Below are 18,432 nucleotides of genomic sequence, written 5' to 3' on the forward strand. Positions count from 1 at the left end.
CCTCTGGACACCTACTACAGCACTGGAACAGCTTGTTGGGAAAAGACAAATGATGAATTGCAGAGGTGACTCAAGGCTCAGCCAGATGAAAACACAGCTGAATGAGAGTCCTGCAGCTGATGTTGCCAAACAGCATTTCTTTGATCCTGGGATAGATATATCTGCCATCTTCTACCCATCCCACCCCACCCTGGCCTGCCACACTCAGATATTGCCTAAAATTACGTCAACACAGGCCAAATCCTCTGGTCCTGAGAGCTGCGCTTTTAAGTCTTTTTATAGCCCAAAGTCATAAAAAACACAGCACATACCTCAGAGAGCCAGGAGGAGGACACACTTCCAGAATCCTGGTTCAGACTCTTCTGGGGAAAAGACAGCAACTAGATGAGGCCCCAGCCACTCATGTCTTTCCCTAAGGAGAGACTGATCTTTTTTAACAGTTTCTGCACCAACTTGGTTCCTCTGCCAGCCATCCCCACACTCCAATAAATACAAGCTTTGCTGCTGCACATTAGTTATGCTGAGGGTAATTAGCAGTTACGTCAACATGATTTCCAGTTTGACTGCTGGCTGACTCCATGTGGAAATGAGGCTGTTGATTGCAAGAGGAAATATGTCAGACCAGGCTTCAGAGGAAGAACCTCGTTGCTCATGAGGAAGAGCAGCCCTCGTGCTCAGGGGCTGTGCCTTTGGTCATCTCTGCTGGGCTTGGCATCCCCTGGAGCCCATGGATGTGGCACAGAAGGAAGGGCCAGCTGTGTGCAGTGGGCAATGCTGATCAGCCTTCACCTCTGAAGGTGCCACTCAGAGCTCACTGCTCCCAGCCAGAAAAGATGTGATAATGCTGTGTTGTAGGAGGTGGCAGACTCAAATCCTGGCTTAATTAAGAACATGTCCTCATTATAATGAGTTCACAAGAAACTGACCATTGAGGACAGACTAACACAAACAAACAGCTGTAGGAACTTGCTCCCGGCTCACTCCATCTAAATGATTTGTAGTCCCAGGAGCTCTGGTTTTGGTTAAGCAGGATTCACCCTGTTTAAGGGCTGGTTCAGAACTCCCTGTAGAGTCAATACAAAAGAAATATCCATATTTCCAGGACACAGCTCACATCTGGAAGATTAAGGGAATTACACTCTAAAAGTGTTTCTTCCTCTCTGATGACCATGAGGATTCACAGAGGGCCAAGCTCGGACTTACACCTCCAACATTACATGAGTTGAGTCCCACTTTATGTTGCCATCTCTAAATCCATGATGTCTATATCACATTACTTAGCCAAAGCATAACAGAAAAATACAAAAGCCATCCATTTCCAAAGCCCTTTCCTTTTGGACAGACCTTCAGAGCAAACAACCTCTCCTCATTCATTTTCTTGATGTGTCAATCCAGCAGGAATTTCAGGGGAGTTTTGTAACCTGTGTGGGAGGATGTTTTTTTGAGACCACAACAAACAAATAATCAGCATTGCAAGGAGCAGGAGGGAAGGATGCACTTCATGCAATTCAGTCTGAGTGTTCTCAGACCAAGATGTTTCACCTGATTGTGGAAGACAACAGAGGGTAAAGAACAGAGATTATTTTTTCTTCCTGACAGGGTTAGCTGTGTGTTTTAAGCCTTACTCAAGCCCAAAAGAGCAGATACAAGATCACCCGGTTTGAAAATGAGCTCATGCTAAACTGGCCATGAACTAGATGCAAATTTGGGTTCTTGAGAAGTGAAGTCAAAAGTTTTTTGTGCAGGTGACTTGCTCTGAGTCAGAGCTCCTGCTGGACTAAGAACCAGCTCATGGATGCAATGAAGCAAGAGTCACCTTAGGCCTTCTCTGGGCTTCCCTTAGTCTGCAACGCTCCTCTTCTATCTCAAACAGGTGACCTCTGGGTGGACCTGTGATGCTTCCTTTGTGACTTGGTTTTCTGCTGCAGATACCATCTCATGGGAAATGACCATTACCAATGGGATGTGTGAGAAAATCTGATTCACAGTCTGGTTGCTATGGATGCCCGATTTTATGCTTCTTTTCACTCAGAAAGATCCAGAGAACAAGATTATGGTAAAAATATACACCTCTGTCCATAACAAGCATCTGTGGAAATTTTAGATGGGTATTTCCAGCACTAGGTCAACAAGATGTGATGAGTCACAAAATGTGGTAAGAAAACTCAGAATTTCCTTTGTTTTGTGGGATTCTGCACTGATGTGGTTCTGGAAGTGTTGTACACAGGCAGCATCTCATTTCCCAAGTAGGAGAGGGAGGAATGGGAACATGGAGGAGGGTGGATGGTTTTGCAGGGGTAACTTGGAACAGGATGAGAAAATCAGCCATAAGAATAGGCAAATGCTTCAGTGATGAGCCAAGATTGTCCTCAAACCAAACCAGACATGAAAAGCAGAAATCTTCATGTAGCCAGCTCAGACCTCACCTCAGCCAGCTCTTGGACAATGAAGGCACTTCCCTAGAACAAAACCTTCCCACCAGGGGCTGACTTCAGCTCTCAGTGAAGGATATTTTCTGGGCAGGGAAGGCAGCTGATGAGGTTAGGGAAGTGCTGGGCAGCAGTACCCACAGCCTAGCTATAGGTCTAAGGAGAGGCTGTTTCATTCTTGAGAAACAAAAGCAAAAGCATCTGCTGTCACAAGTAAGGAAACCAGCCCAGCAAAACTGGTTTACAGGAGATGAATTGAAATCCAGACTGGCTGACAAGAGGCAGATCCCATAACAATGAAATTTTGGAAGGCTTTTGAGGTGTTTGTGCCGGTTTAACCTCTGGGGTTAGACCATACCTGGTTGCCCTCATTGGAGCTCTTGGTTGCCTTGGTAGAAAAAATCAGAATTCACCAGTTCTGCTGAAGGCTGTTGTGCTTGGAAAATGCAAGAGCAAATGTTACCATCATAATTTGGGTGTGGGGAACCTTAAACCAGAAACCCATCAACCTCAAGGTGGAGGCACTGAATACAAAGAGACGGATTTGATCCAGTTGTCCTGTGGGAAACCTTGGAGACAACATGAAGCTCAGGATGGAGCCAGTCTTGAGCAGTCTGATCCAGCATTGGTGGTAGATCTGCTGAAAGGATCTCAATGATCTTTTCCAGCCTGAATGATTCTATGATCCTAAAAAAATACCTTTCTGGTTACAGATGTTGGGGCAGAGGTTTCACCTCTGAGAATGGTGGGGAGAAAGAGTTGGTGTGAGTCAAGTCCAGCCTCAAATGTCAAAAGGCAAATCTTTATGCAACCATTGGTTTTGTGAAAAAAAAAAATGTGCAGAGTTATTCAAAATAATACCAAAATGCAGGTCAACGTGGGCAAAGCTGGAGCAATAAGAAGATTGAAAATACCAGGTTTAGCACTCAGTTTCTGTGTGCTGGTTCTTGTTTTTCAGTCAGATGCAGATCAAAATCACAGAAATCAGCACAAAATGCAACGGTTGATACTTTTATGGTTTTTATAACAACTGTTTCTTAGAAATACAGAGCTGCTATTGTCAGCTCGAACAGGGTATCCTGGGAGTCTGTACTACAGGAAACAGCACTGAGAACACGACCCTTTCTTTGCATACCACTGTCACACTTGTTCCTGAGTATTATAATCATAGAATCATATAAAGGTTTGGATTGAAAGGGAACTTCAAGATCATCTCATTACAATAACCTGCCATGGGCAGGGACACCTTTAACAAGATGAGATTTCTCCAAGCCCCATCCAACCTGGCCTTGGACACTTCCAAGGCAGGGGCAGCCACAGCTTCTCTGGGTGACCTGTGCCAGGGCCTCACCACCCTCACAGGGAAAAAATTCTTCCCAATATCCCAGTTAAGCCTTCCCTCTGGCAGTGGGAAGCCATTCCCCTTTGTCTTGTGCCTCCAGACCCTTGTCCAACATCCCTTTCCAGCTCTCTTGGAGCCCCTTTAGGCACTGGAAGGAGCTCTCAGGTCTTCCTGGAGCCTTCTCTTCTCCAGACTCAACACTCCCAACTCTCTCAGACTGTCTTCTCTCTTCCAGCCCTCCATCCATTCCCTGTGGATGCATTATTTGGAAGGCACAGTGAGGTTAGTGGCACAAACTTGCCATTAAAGTCCATGCAATTATTTAATATCAACCTTTCAAAACATTGGTTTTTTGCAGGATTAAAACAGGGAACACCCCTCTTTATTGGAACCTAGGGCAACTGCTCAGCAGATTATTCCATTACAGAGCTCTGCTCTCCTAAAGATCACAGGTGCCCTGCAGCTACTTGGGCATTATCTGTTAGTGCTTTTACCATGAAGTCTAATTTGAGTTTCTTTCTCTGTGTGTTATATTGTGTATTGAACTTTGGTTTTTACTCTTGGAAATCACTCAAACGTTCAGAAAACAGAGGAACCGACTTAAAGGTATTATTTATCATCAAACTACTCTTTCATTCTATAAATTATTTTCATTTAGCTCTCTTCACTCAGGCAGCTCATCTTTAAAAGGCTGCATGTTTTTTATCCTCAGCCATCCAAACAAAGTAACCTGCAGAAACAACCCGTCCCAAAGATAAGCAAATAATATTTACTAAGGGCAGGTAAAAACTCACAGATTTTATTGGTTTGCCTGCCAGAGACTGAATTTGCTGTAGAAGACAAATTTCAGTGTGTTACAAACACTGCAATAAATATTTTTCAATTTCAATTTTGCAATTAGTTGTAATAAAGTTAGATGATTTTACTGATAAGGTTTGAGGAAAAAATAATATTCCAGTATGGAGAATTTCTTTGTCTACCTTCTGCCTGGTGATGTTCAAGGGCAAAACACACAAGGTATAAAAACTCCAGACATTTTGTTGCCTGACTATGTTCTTTGAAGAAACCTCATCACGAAAGTCCCGTCTTCCCAACCCCAAAGCTGTCAGGCTTTCAGGAACTGACACCAGCAATAAAACACATGGCAATCAAGTTTCACTTTCAAAAGCCCCCAACTATTTTTAGTACATATATTTCACTCCATCCTACCCAGAGCACTGCAAAGATGTCGCACGGAGAAGGAACAGAGCCAGGCCGCCACATCATGTTCTGCACCATGCTGAGATGGGGAGGAGGCTTTCCTGGAAGCAGGGATGATTTTTGGCCATTTTTTTTTTAAGGAGAAGCAGAAGAGTGTCAACAACCCTGGCACAGGAAGGAGGTTGCCTGTTCTAGACCGTGCTCAGCGATTGTGCGCAGGAAGTGGCGCAACTCTTCCCCGTACGCGGCGGCTGCTGAGACCGCAGCGCCCTGGTTTTGGCTGGGGATTGACACTGTTAGGAAAATTAATCTACAAACACCAGGGGCTTATGTCCAAAAGGGGACAGAGGACTCCTTTCTGGTTTTATTCCAATAAAGGGAGAGGCCGTGGGGCATTCCCCTGGGATCTCTCAAATTTTTGGAGGATGCAGCTTCCTTTTTATACCAATTTCCTGGCTACATTTCTCTTCTCTGTTTCTCCATTGGCTGAGGTACTTGAGAGGTACAGACTCCCCGATACGCCTGACACTGAAGATTTCCCAAAAATTTCTCAATAATGTATAACCCTTTTAATTTTTAATTCTTATGGAATTTAGGGGTTTTTCTTCCCCATTGTTTCTTTCATCTCTCAATGTCTAATTTCGTTTATCAGCAAACCCAAAGTTTATTTGTAAAAGCAGACATCATTTTCCATTCATCAATCAGTGGAATCCTTCCTATTGTTTCTTTTATCTTCCAGGGCTAGTTTTATCTACCAGCAGACCCACAGCTTGTTTGTAAAGACAAATCCACTATTCCTCTCAACACAAGCCCCATGAAGCAGCTGTATGGGATCCTTGCCTTGAAGCAGAAAACCTCTTTATCTTTGCTGTGAGCCACTCCAGCCAGCAAGAGTTTTGCTGGCAAAGCGCAATGGTGTGCACTCAACTTGTGAACACAAGCAAAATTTTTTATGAGAAGTGTCAGGCTTGGTCTTCCTTTGGCTTGTCTCTGCTGTTAGGAACAACACCCTGCCAGCTGCAGGGTGGGAGCCAGGGTTTCCTGAGCTCCGACCTCAGCTTTCACAGGTACTTGCCAAAGGACCATTGCAAACTCCTAAGTCCTCTGCCTCAGCCTCCCTACCTTGATATAACCAACATGAAGCACTTGGGAGCTTGTGAGTGTCCCAAATGGCACAGCAGATTATCCTGGAAAGGGCACTTTGTTCACCACCAACCTCCAGAAAGGTTCAATCCAGAATACACCAATTCTGGCAGCTGCCCGTCCTTTCAACTCACAAAAAATTCTTTATTGTAGACTCCACCACATGCCTGGGCAGCATATCCTTACCTGCATTACCTAACTGCATTGGCTGCCCTTACTGCTGGATTATTATTTTATTCCTATTGTAAATCCTAAACATGTTAGCTACTGACATTGCTGAAAGGTTGATTTAACATTCTGTCCATCAGCCCGTCAAGGAGGAGGATGTCAGCATTATAACAAAATTATTTAGGTTGGAAAAGCCTTCTAAGATCACCAAGTCCAAATGCTAACCCAGCACTGCCAAGGCCACCACCAAACCTCATCCCCAAATGCCACACTTTACACATCTTTCAAATCCTTCCAGGGATGGTGACTCCACCACTGCCCTGGACAGCCTGTCCAACACTTGACAACTCTTTCAGTGAATAAATTTTTTGCTAATATCCAATCTAAACCTCCCCAGGCACAATTTGAGGTCATTTCCTGTACTACAGTTGGTGATTCAGGACAGCTTTCAATAATTGAAAAGATTTTTTACACTAGTCAGGCCAAAGGGGAAATAACCTACAAATTCACCCTTTATTTCAGGTCCTAAAATCTGCTCTTTCCCTTAGTCAACAGTTCTATGACTAACCATCATTTTTCTTCTTTAAAGGTGTTTTGGAAGAGTTTTGAAATTCAGATTTGCAAATGCTTATAGCTGAACACACATATGCCTGCCCTCTTGACTAGTTCCTAACATAAAATAAATTATAAGAACTCAAGGTCAGAGTTCTGTAAAGTGAAGGAAAGAAGCATCACTACAGGCCATATAAATCTCAAGCTCTTCACTGACCTCAGCTTCAGGGTGGCATAAAAAAGAAACCAGGTCAGCTTCAAAGAGATGAGCCTCCTTATGTTGAGCTTACTGGGACTAAATGAGAAAGGCCAAACACAGCTCACACCTGATCTGGGGCAATGGAAAATCCCTTTTTAGGTGCTCTGACCATCAGCATATGACCAGGAGGAACTCTGAATGTGCTGCTCAGTGCACAGGGTGGTTATTGATGGGGACATCTACAAAGCAGAGAGTACCCAGGAGCAGGAGATGCCTTCACCTTGCCTGTCTCAGGGACTCCTCTGCAATGCCTAAAAACAGCTGCTAGAAATTGACTTGAGGAATTTGAGCAGGGTAAGAAAATGCTTTCACACGAAGAAAGAGGGGAAGTCATGCTTGTCTTTAGAAACAAGGGGTTGGAAGGAAAAGATGGACCCCAGAACCTATAAACCTGGGAGGATGAGCTTCATTTAATTCCAGAACAACTGCTGAGGCCACCTTTCTGCAAGCACCTGTAAAGTAGCATGAGAGAGAGGGTTTGTAAAGACCAGATTTTCTCAGACCAGTCTCATTTCCTCTTGTGAGCTGGTAGCAGACCTTGTGGGTAAAGGAGAGACAGATGATTTCATATTGCTTCTTTTTATAAAGACTTTGGATCATGTCTCCCATGGCAGTGTTTGAGAGACCAGAGGCTGACACAATGTGTTGGGATACCTGTGGGTCTCAGAATCTCTGCTGGTCAGAGTGACCCTGAGATGTCTTAGAAAGTCTCTTTTCCCAGCCTGGCAGTTGAAGAAGGAGTCAGGATTCTTCTGTTCTTGTTCTCAAGGTTGTTTATTGTTTCTTATCTATAAAATTATTTCTCTGGCCTGCTGAGGTCTGCTCAGCAGGTCAGACAGAGGCACACTGACCACCTCAGGACAGTGTTATCCTTTATACTAAAAACTACATGTACATTATTTACCATAACTTCCCAATACCTATTACCTGTGTTAGACAGTGAGCTTCTACCTTAAACCAATCCAAAAGTGCCACCATCACCCAGAAGATGGAGGCTAGGAAGGAGAAGGAAAAAGGACAAGGCACACCCAAATTCCTCCATCTTGGGATCCCGAGCCCCCATTCTAAAAACCTCAAAAATCTATTTTTCGCCCTGTAACAAACTATTAGTCTACTTAAACTTTCTACTTAAACTTTCTACTCTACTTAAACTTCTTGACTTGTGATTCTTCATATAAAGTTAGTAATTGTTTTTTCCAAGGGCTAAATCAAAGGCACAGGGGTCTTGGGCTCTGTGCCAAGGTCTCTGAGCTCAAGGGCAGGGGCTCAAGTCCTCCAGGGCAGCCAAAGGATTTTCCTGGGTTCTGACATGTGGGAAGTGATGGGAAGTGCTCCCAGAGTACTGTGGCCTTTAATGGTCCACACCAGAGTAGAAGAACATGGGTTTCCACAGCCTCCCAAGGTCCTGTTCAATGCCTTCACTGGTAGCTCAGCTAATGGAGGAAACCATTTCCTTGTTGAATTCACATTCTCTTCCAAGCAGGAAAGGAGTTTAAGGACATGGGGGAACGGGATTAATATTTAACAGGATCAAAACAAGTTAGAGAGATATTCTAGGTGGAAAAATACCACCTTGAAATTCATGATGGTGATAACAGCATTACAGCCATCCATTTTCTGCAAACACTCCTAGAAATTGTCCCCAAAGCACCAAGTTCCATTGCACAGCAGGAGCCCTCACAAACAAGGAGGAGAAGGGGTTTGCAATTCAATCCCTTAAATGTCTCCCACCCCACAGATTCCCAAAGCATCAGTGAACTCCTGTTGGTGGTCAATGGCAAGTTGAACCCCCCAGAGCAAATACTGGCCAAGGATGGGAAGTGGAGGGGAGTTTTCTCTCCTGTGTTTTCTGTGCTGCAAGGAGCTTTGGCCACGAAAGGGAAACTTGGTGACTGGGAGCATGTGGGGTCACCAGCACAGATGCTTACCAGGCAAAAATGAAAAGCAGAAGTTGAGAAGGTCAGATTTCTTACACTTGAGTTCAAAAGAACAGGAATTTTCCTTTTAAAAAAGATGTCTGGGTGCAGCCAGGGGCCAGGAGCAGGATGGTGCCTCAGTCAAGTGTTCTCCAGCAGCTCACTGGGCATTATTCCCAGTCACTTCCTACAAGATAGAGCCATACTTGGTGTGGGGCTTTGCCAGGCTGCTCCAATCCCTAATCACTCTGGGGAGCAATCTCAGTGTGACCCTGTTCCTTTGGGGGGGTGCCACCAAAGGGAGAGAGCAGAAATTTTATGTGGGCACTGTGGGGTGGATAAAGCCCTGTAGGACCAGATAAAAAGCCATAATTCCTGGAGATGGGAGATGAACTGGCAGGCAAGCATCAGCCTTGCAGCCCCTTGGCATGCCAAGGGCTGTTTTCCATCATTCCCTGCTGTCAGATTTCTCCTGCAGCAGTGCCAGTGATGGGCAAATCCATGCAACACCTACAACAACTCCCCAGCCAGGCCCACTGGCCAAACCCAAAGAGACATCTCCCCTCCAAGCCCCAAAGAGACACCTCCCCCCAGCTTTCTGGCCAGAAATTCGCTTCCTTTCATGAGACCTGGCAGAGAAGAAGGGCTGGCTGAATGGCTGCCCTCAAGTTTTGCCCCAGTGTGCTCAGCACTGCATCCTCTGGACTCCAGAGTAGGGTCCAGAGGTACCAGGGGATGACTGGGGGTCCTGGGGACAGGGCAGGACCCTAACCCTGGTTGCCCATGTCTATATCATGAGTCTATAGGTTTTTGTCTGGCTACATGGTGTGTCCTTAAATATAAATAACCATAACTGCAGCTACTGACACAAATCAGCACTTGTGCATGGAAGAACTTCAACTGCATCTCTCCCCTGGAAAGTGACCCATTGGACTAATTTTCCTTGCTCTTTCCTCCATGTGAAAATGATGTTGGAGCAGACTTGCTGTCCCTACTTTGCACTGTGTCCATCAGCACAGTCCTGGCTGAATTTTCACGTTTTCTTACAGAATCACAGAATCTTTAATGATGGAAGGGAGGTCTTGAGATCAACCCTCCTGCCTGCCTAGAGCGGGTTACACAGAGCACATTCAGGTGGGGTTGGAATATCTCTAGAGAAGGAGACTCCACACCCTCCCTGGGCAGCCTTTTCCAGTGCAACCCTCACAGTAAAGGAGTTCTTCCTCATGTTGAGATGGAACTTCTTGTGTTTTAGTTTATGGCCATTGCTCCTTGTCCTGTCACTGGGCACCACTGAGAAGAGTCTAGCACCATCCCCTTGACACCCACCTTTATACTTATAGGTACTGGTGACATCTTAGGCTTGCAAGGTCCTCCTGATCCTCTCTGGGTAACAGGAGACAAGGGCAGGAGGAGAACCCAGATGTCCTGACAAAGAGCAGAGGATAAAAAAACAACATTCCTGAATCCAGCTTTTACAGCTGCCTGTGAAACTTCACATGTTCAGTGGAGCTGAACATGTGAATGCAGCTACTTAATTCTGCTGCTAATGGCAGCCCAAGAAACCTTGGTAAAAAAAGAGGAAAACAGCCAACAAAACAAGTTACTGCATCAGATGAGTGGCAAACCCAACGAGTCGATGTCAGGATTGAACCTGTGCCCTTGAAACTCACAGAATGGTTCTGTTCCTGGGGTAATGTCATAAAGGAGCAGCTCCAGAGGCACCATAAAAATGGAGAAAATGTCCCAGAGTACAGCTTGTGGGTGCAGAGGATGTGTTATCACCCAAATGATCAGCTCTGTCCCTAGGCTGAACTCAACCCAATGGAAAAGTTGTCCCTACCAACTCTGTTGGCCTGTCCATGGTCCATAGCTTGGGAAGGAACAGGTGAGCAGTGACACAGCCAGTGTTCAAGCTGGTCTCTCTGGCTTTTAGGGTCAATTACAGGTTGATTTAACCTTTACTGAGAGGTCCAGCTACAGGGGAACACAAAGCCATCAGTGGTGCTGGAAATTATCCATAGTCATGGCATTCCATGGCATTGATTTCCGCTGTGTGGGACTTTGAGATTTGGTAGGAACCTTGAGCACTGATTTGCTCTTTCTGGGCTTTGATTTAGACTTCAAGTGTTTGGTTTGGCTGGTGACTGGGGCCACTTAGGCAGGCTGAAGCAGCCTTTGCCACGTGCTCATCTGTCCAGGAATTTGTCAGCTCACAGGGCACCACAGAACCAGTTTTCAACCAGGTCCTTCTCAAACAGCAAACCTGAAAGAAAGAAATAATAATTAAAAGAAAAAAAAAAAAGAAAGAAAGAAGAAAAAAAAAGAAAGAAGAAAAAGGAGCAGCTGCACTTGTTTTTGCTGCAGGAAGTTCTCTGATGGGGAGAAAACTTCCTTTTAAAAACAAGGCATTCGTTAACACTTCTTGTTCTTGTTCTTTTGCCTTCAGGCCATCACAATACTGCAGCCTTTTTGCACCCATCACCCAGCCTGCTGTTGCTCCAGTGGACAATGATCCCCCCAGGAGTTCCAGTGGCCTCCACTCCTCGGGAACAACACACAAAAAATACAGAACTATTTTTACCTTGCAGTCTTTTTTTTTTTTTTTGCCTCTGTCTTCCCGTGCGAGCCATTTTGCATATGTGTCTCTCCCTCCTCACCCAAATCACTCCTGCTGGCAATAATTTTTAGCTGTTGAGCTCAAGATCTAATACTAGCTAATATTTTATCTCCTGTTTCCAAACCAGCACTTTATAGCAGACAAACAAACCTATTTCCTCATTGCAATGATTTTTTATGTACCATAAACCATCTCTGCAGGAGAGATGGCATTGAGAAAAACAGCAAGTTAACCTGTATTGTATGAGGTTGGCAGAGAGACACAGCCCTGTGCTGGCCAAAGCAGCAAGTCCTGGCATTTCCAGGCTCCATGACCTGCACTGGGAGAACCACAATGATTGAGGCTTGTACTGACATGGGCAGAACTCTGTCAGCAAGAGCTGTTATTGAACTAAACTCCTGGCAGCTGCTGTTGAATAGGTCGACTTTGCATCAAAAATCTCTCAGGAGCAGTAATAAATGGAAGAAATTTACAGGATTAATTTCTTTCCAAATATGCCAGGAAATTATCCTGATCTGCAGCTGACAAATGCTTGGGGAAAGCTTTCCCCAGAGGTGTGAATGGGCTGAAAGTGAGTTGTGGCCAAGGCAGTTCCATGGCAGAGCTCAGGGTGTAAGTGGATCCAGCCCAGCATGCAAGGAGAGGAGGGGAATCCTCCAAATCTCCAGGGGCAAAGGGGGAAATTACTATTTTGACTGCTCATCTTCATAAATGAGAAAATCTCCAGGTCCTAGAGTAGCTGGTTTGGGGACCAGCCTTGTCTGTGGGTGGTGTGGCTTCCATGAGTGGGTGCTGCACATTCCCCGGGGTCCACAGAACAGCAGAACCACAAACACAACCTGGTCACCCCTTCATGATCATCTTTACATGGTCACCCTTCCATGGTCATCCCTCCATGGTCATCCCTCCATGGCCATCTCCCCATGGGCAACCCTCCAGGGTCATCCTTACCTGGTCATCCCCCCATGGTCATCCCTCCATGGTCATCCCGTCATGGTCAACCCCCCATGATCATCACTTCATGGTCAACTTCTCACGGTCAGCCCTCCAGGGTCATTCTTACTTGGTCATCCCCATGGTCATCCCTCCATGCTCATCCCTCCAGGGTCATTCTTACTTGGTCATCCCCATGGTCATCCCTCCATGCTCATCCCTCCAGGGTCATTCTTACTTGGTCATCCCCATGGTCATCCCTCCATGCTCATCCCTCCAGGGTCATTCTTACTTGGTCAGCCCTCCAGGGTCATCCCTCCATGGTCATCCCTCCAGGGTCATCCCTCCATGCTCATCCCTCCAGGGTCGTCCCTCCATGCTCATCCCTCCAGGGTCATTCTTACTTGGTCAGCCCTCTGTGGTCATCTCTCATGTTCATCTCTTATGGGATCCCTTCATAGTCACCCCACCATGATGATCCCTTCATGGTCAGCCTCTCATGGTCATCCCTCCAGGGTCATCCTTATCTGGTCATCCCCTCCATGGTCATCCCTCTAAGGGCAATCTGGGGCCCTGTCCCCTTCCTGCCACCTCGTGCCTCCTCGTGCCTCCTCCCCCAGACCCCATTAACCCATTCCAGGAGGGTGACAGCTCCCAGCAGGGTGGTGGCAGGGGATGCCCTGCCCAATGAGCTGTCCCCACTGTCCCCAGGAGCAGTGCCACATCCTCGGCAGAGCAAACGGTGCTCAAAGTCCCCAGTCAGCCCTGATGGCCACGACCCTGCATTACGGGGTGCCCCTGAACCCCATTTCAGCCCCCAGTGTCAGCTCTCCAGCAGTGACAGGCACCGCAGAGAGGGGACATGAGACCCAAGTGTGTCCCTGGAGAGCCCAGCATCCCTTCAGCTGCTCCTTTCCCTGTCCCTTTCACGCACTGCCCCTCGCTGGCGCCCTGCCCAGCGCAAGGGGACGAAGGTGTCCCCTTTCTCCAGCTCAGAGCTGCTCTGGGTGTCTCTGCACACTGTCCCCTGGCTGCCACAGCAGCTGCGGCGAGGCCAGCCCAGCCCCGTGCTCATGGATCTGCTTCCCTCTAGTGACAGCACGGCCGCACATCAGCAGGACCGCTGCTGTTCCCTGGAGCCCGTGGAGACCGGAGCCTTGGGATTGGAGCAAACCCCAAGGACGGGAGGTGGGAGCATCTCCATCCCCACTGAGGCGTGTAGAGCTTGACGGGAAAGCTCCTCTGTCCATGTGAACAATCTTAATTTCTCTGTCCACGTTAGCTGCCTGCAGCTGTCCATGGACATTCCCTTCCCCAGCACAGTGCTGGGATGCTGGAGACCCTTGGGATGGATACTGGGAAAGGCTGATTTGGAGAGCAGCTGCACGGGGAGGGGGCGGATGGTGGGAGAAATGACCCCTTCCCACACATACATAAGCCCAGCTCCAAAGCCCTTCCAACATTTGTGGTGTTGTGAGGGTCTCTAGGACAAGGTGAGATGAGAATTTTACTTCAAGTTCTCAGAAGGCTCATTGATATAATATAATAAATATAATAAATTAATATAATATAATATAATATAATATAATATAATATAATATAATATAATATAATATAATATAATATAATATAATATAATATAATATAATATATATAATATATATTATAGTATAGTATATATAATATACTATACCATATATAGTATAGTATATTATATACTAAATATAATATATTTAGCATATAATATATATTATAATATATATTATAATATATATTATAATATATATATATAATATGTATATTATATTATATTGTATTATATTATATACTAAAACTATACTAAAGAAAGAGAAAGGATATTTTAGAAGGCTAAAACAAGAATGCATAATAAAAACTTGTAACTGACCAGAGTCTCGACACAGCTGGACTGGGATTGGTCATTAAATGAAAACAATTCAGATGGAACCAATCAAAGATGCACCTGTCATGTTCTAAAGCAGCAAAACATAGGGAGAAGTGATCAGATAATATTGTTTACATTTCTTTTCTGAGGCTTCTCAGCTTCTCAGGAGAAAAAATCTGGCAAAGGGATTTTTCAGAAAATAGCATGGTGACACATGCCCACCATCCTTTTCCTAAAACAGCCTCATGGAGCAGTGATGAGGGGATGGGTGAGGATGGAACAGGGACAGAGCTGGACTCCAGTCTAGTGTCTGGGACACTCAGCTTGGAAAAAAAGCTGCCCCAAATTCCTTCTTTTCTGATAAAACACCCAAAACTCATTTACAAATCATGATTCCTTGCTCTACACAGGGTCTCTCCTATGGTGGCCAAAAGCAGCCATGTCCTAATAAAAAAATCTGTACCTTCTGCCAGATGCAATCTCTGTGATGCCTCACCACAGAGTTTGTTTTTTTTAACTTTAAATTCCAAAACTTCTGTACACTAAATATTTTCTTCAACAAACCTGTTTCTCTCCACAGTTTTTCTAGGCTCTTCTCATCACTGTTTAACAGGTAGACTCCTTCTTGAGGAGCCTTGAATATACTTTCTATTAAATTTTAGCCAACCTCAAAGGTTGTTCCATGACCCAAACCATGATCCCAATATCTATTGTCTGTGATTCTCCAAATGCCTCATTCCATGCCCCAAAAATGTGTTTTGGAGTTTAGGGGGCTTTGCATCCTGGTCCCTGGGACCCACCACCCATCCCATAGCAGTGCCTAACATCCCCTCCTCTGCCCAGCTCAACATTTGCAGCCACCTCCCCAAGCCTGAGCCTCCTTGTGCTCCCATCACCTGGGGACTGGCACCAGCTCTGGAGGAGCATCTCCAGGTCCTGCATGTCCCCATGGCAGCCCTGCAGCCCCTCTGCAGGGTGGACACATCGAGGGATCATCGCTCCAGGTGCCTCTGGCAGCCAGGCCCCACCACCATGGCTTGCTCACTCTGATTTATCCTCTCCCTGATTGACTCCCTGCCTGTTTATTCACCGGGGGGAAACTTCCCTTTCCCTCTTAATTGTTTCTGTTCCTGTGCTTTCTGCCTCATCACTGCCTTGTTTCGGGAAAAGGGGCTTTTTGGGGAGGTGATTCATTGCTCTGTGGATTTTCCTGCACACTCAGTTCATCAGCTGCCCCATCCTCTCCCCCTTGCTGCTGCTTCCCCCAGCTCAGCCATTCCCCAGAGCAAATTGATTCACCGTTGAGGTTTATTTTTGGCTTCCAGCTGTTGGGCTCCTTGCAGCTGCCTAAAGCTGGTAAATTCCTCTCTGCTCCCCCAGAGTCTCTCCTCCTCCTCACTTTCCTCCTGCTGCTACTCCTGGCTATATTCCTCCATCTAATTCCCCTGCTGCCTTCTCCATGCAATGTTTAATGGTCTCAGCGTGCCCCACCGATGACAACCAGAAGCCGGAGGGCAGCAGGACATGTGGCATGAGCAGGGCTTCAGGGTAAGGTGCCACCAGCCTCTGGGCACCTGGTTGAAGGGCTGCCACCCCTTCCCTGGTCCAGGCTGAGCAAGATCAAGCCTATCCCTTCATTCCTCCATGTTCAGAAGGAATAAAATTCCGTAGCTGCGATTTACCTGAGGTGATGCCACAAGCACAAGGTGTCCTGGGTGGCTTTAACCACCAGATCCAAAGGAGCTGCTGTCTTTGGAGATGTGGAGAGGGGGGATTTAGGTAGCCTGATGCCAACTGCAGCACCCAAAGCCAAGCCCTGGGTCTGCAAATCCCCCAGCTCAGCTTTCTTTAATCCTGGAGGTGTCTCAGTTCTGCAATGCCCTCGGCACAAGGGAGATCCTGGCCAGGCAGAGGCTGTGTCCCAGGCAGTCCCAGGGAGCTTCCCCTGACCCTTCCCTTGTGTCAAACCCTCCAGGATGTACAAACTCCTGCGGGGTGCCAGCAGAGGGGTTTGGTCCCTGGGTGCTCTCCAGGCCACCCACCACAGGAACCAAGGCCCCCCTTGGACCACAGGACACAGTGGTGGTGGGCTGAAACCCACCCTCCTCATTTGGGTAACAAACTGAGCTCAGCTTCACCCTTTTGAGATTTTTTCCTCACTCCTGGGGCTCTCCTTTGAAATCCTTCCCATTTTCCAGCCCCCTTTTTGCAGCATGGACCTGGGCACAGCATCCCTGTGCCTTTCCCCACATGCTCTCCCTGTCCTGGTTTGGCATTCACTCACAGTAGCCCTTAGCTCAGGTGGTGTTTGTGTCTCCCATTTGGGTGATTATTGACCCAAAACCTGGGTTTTAGGGATTTTCCACTTCCCAAGTGCAGGTGCTCTAGCATTGGATCTCATCCCAGACTGTGCCAAGCTCAGGTTTACACAGCTGCAAGCACCAGGCAATTCATCTCATCCAGTGACTTGTTTTTTCCCCCTATTTTTGCCCAGCAAACAGTTTCTTCTCCAATTCCATTTCCTCCTGGGGCTCGATGAAGTAGCTGGGAGCACAGATCCAAGCCCAAGTGGGCACTGCTGGGAGCAGACCTTCACCCAACCCAACATTGGTGTTGTGCTGGGTTTGATGTGGGAACACAGGGATGTTCACAGCCTCTTCATGAGAGGACAGAAACTCAGAATCACAGAACAGTTCGGTGTGGAAGGGACCTTAAAGATCATCTAGTTCCAGCCCCCAGATGATTTAGGGCTAAGCTGAGCACCTTCTGGAAACCTGACCAGGCTACAAACCATGTTCTCAGGTGTGAAATCCTGTAAAAATAAGCTGCACTATCACACCTTTCTGCTGTCCAGCCTCCACCAGGCACAAATTCCACAAACTTCTGCTTTCCCCTCGCCCGAATCCGCTCTGCCGTGACTCTGCACGCCTGGTTTTTCTCCACTAGGTCGCAGCATTAACTTCTGTTTTCCTCTCCTTACTAAACCAACAAACTGGGCACTTTTTTTTCCAGTAGGCAGCTCTGCCTTGTCACCCCTCCGTCCCCTCCTGGTCCTGCACGGGGTTCCCGGGGGCTGCGGTGACTCAGTGTGGGGTGGCCGCAGAGTCCCCTGAGGTCCCTGCAGAAGGGCCTCGGCTCCTATTTGCATCTGGGCTCGCCTTGCTCATATTCATTGTGAAATGAAAAGTGAAAATATTTCTATTAATCGCTAATTACATCGCCAGCATGAAGCCTGGAGGAAGGAGACAATGCAGGACCACCAACGCAGCCCTTATCTCTCCTCCCAGACAGTTCTTTCCCCCGGATGGTGATGACTGAAAAGCTTTTCCTGCTGATTTACAGCTTCATCCTCACGAACTGGCACACAGGAAGGATTCTAGCATGGAAAACACGAGTGGTGTGTCCAGCTCCTTCCCCTGGCCCAACCCTGCTGCCACCCCCTCCAAGGGCAGGATAGGATGCTCTGGGTGTTGTCTCCTGGATGGGGCTGGGACTAGCAGGAAATCTGGACCAGATGCCCCCTCCAGGGCTTCACATCTCCCCCGTCCAGCACTCTGGAGGTGTCTGGTTTGGGGGGAGTTGTGAGCTGCTCTCTGGACCCCTCCACATGGACAGAAAGGCCCCAGCGTAGGAGACAGGGCTGGGTCCCATGGGAGATGCTGCTGCTGGTGACTCATCCCCCACAGGTGTGCCCACGGATGCTCTGGCTGCTGCCCTGGTTTTGGGGGAGCACAGCAGGGTTCGAAGGAGGCTTTCTGTGCTTTCACTATGAGCAAAAGGTGCTGACAGTGGGGAAAAAGCCCTGCACAGCCCTGAGGAGCTGATGATGGGCTAAGAAGTGGCTACAACACAGCCAGATTCCTCCCTGTCGTGCTGGACTGTGACAAAAGGCACCAGGGGCAAAGTGGGACACAGGAGGCTGGGGCTGGATGTGGGAGACACATCCAGCTCTTGCTGGGAGACACAG

Source organism: Molothrus aeneus, chromosome 5 (genome assembly GCF_037042795.1).
Source record: "Molothrus aeneus isolate 106 chromosome 5, BPBGC_Maene_1.0, whole genome shotgun sequence".
Classification (NCBI taxonomy): Eukaryota; Metazoa; Chordata; class Aves; order Passeriformes; family Icteridae; genus Molothrus; species Molothrus aeneus.